Here is a 1,691-nt window from a genome sequence, read left to right as displayed (position 1 = left end):
TATTCCTGATTTGCCCCAAAAGGACCAAAAAACCATCTGACAAAAAACCATCCATTACCAAAGGGTAATGGATGTGCCCCCTTCCTCTCATTTTAATTCAATTCTATTCAGCAAAGACACCCTTGTGCTTAGTCCTGGAGAGAGAGGAGAGCCTCCTGCCTCAAGTTGCTAGAAGTCACACTAAAGAAACAAGCCTTTAATCCACGGAAGAACTTGATCCGGCTTTTTTTTTTTTTTTTGAGACAGTCTTGTTCTGTTGCCCAGGCTGGAGTGCAGTGGCAGGATCTCAGCTCACTGAAACCTCCGACTGCCAGGTTCAAGTGATTCTCGTGCATCAGCCTCCCAAGTAACTGGGATTACAGGCGCACGCCACCACACTTGGCTAATTTTTGTATTTTTAGTAGAGACAGGGTTTTGCCATGTTGGCCAATCTGGTCTCCAACTCCTGGCCTCAAGTAACCTGCCCACCTTGGCCTCCCAAAGTGCTGGGATTATAGGCGTGACCCACTGCACCTGGCCCAGGTTTTTAATTATATACAATTAGGAAAACAAAAGTGGAGTCCTCCCTTCCTGCTAAGGAAATCTATGAAGATTTCTTAAAGGGGGCAACATTTGATCTGGGTCTGGAAGAGTGAGTTGGAAAAGAAGGGGAGAAGGATGCTACAGACCAACAGTTCAATATGGTGAGCAATGGCTTGGAGGGAGAAAATGCTTGGCTTATTTAGGAACTGGTAAGGCAGGAGAAAAGAGAGAATTCCCTGGTGATGAAGCTGAGACCAGTTGAGGAAACAGAGTCCTCAAGGAGCTATACTAAGAACTGCATTAATCTTTTTTTTTTTTTTTTTGAGACAAGGTCTCACTCTGTCACCCAGGCTGGAGTGCAGTGGTCCCACCATGGCTTACTGCAGCCTTTATCTCCCATGCTCAAGTAATCGCCCCGCCTCAGCTTCCTGAATACCTGGGACTACAGGCATGCACCACCACGCCTGGCTAATGTTTGTAATTTTTGTAGAGACAGGGTTTCACCAGGTTATCCAGGCTGGTCTTGAACTCCTGGGCTCAAGCCATCCACCTGCCTTGGCTTCCCAAAGTGCTGGGATTACAAGCACGAGCCACCACGCCCAGCCTAGAGCAATCTTAAGTTCTGATCCACTTACAAACCCCAGGGTTTGCTACTCCCAGGTAACACTCATGGGAACATCCGAACTTCCTTTGGAGATTTGCAAGACTCTCTTGCTGGCCCCCCTGGATGAGCAGGAGTCACTATGCCTGCTTTTGTGGGCTTTTGTGTCTGCACTGTGCCTAGGGTTATTCCACTAGTGAGCATATCAGACTCCCCCTGGGTGCCACACTTATGCGAATGCCTTTATCACACTGTCATGGCTCCTTGTCCTCTTCCCTTCCTGTCATGAAAGCAGTGAGACAGTGTCTGATCCCACTCTGCAACCCCAAAACAGCACAAGACTTGCACATAAATATGCTCATTTGAGAGTCTGATGAATGAATAAATGTGGTGAAGGTAAAATCCTCCCTGCACTGGTCCTCTGCAGCCCATGACTCTAGCTCTCACTTCACCACATCCTAGAAGCATGACATCACCTCTGTGTCCCTCGGTTTGCTAACCTATAAAATGGGGAGAATAAGTGCCACCCACTCAACCTATTTCTCATGGCAGTTGTGAGGACCAAATG

This window comes from Mandrillus leucophaeus, unplaced genomic scaffold (genome assembly GCF_000951045.1).
Source record: "Mandrillus leucophaeus isolate KB7577 unplaced genomic scaffold, Mleu.le_1.0 Scaffold929, whole genome shotgun sequence".
Taxonomy (NCBI): Eukaryota; Metazoa; Chordata; class Mammalia; order Primates; family Cercopithecidae; genus Mandrillus; species Mandrillus leucophaeus.
Note: the sequence above shows the minus strand (reverse complement) of the source record.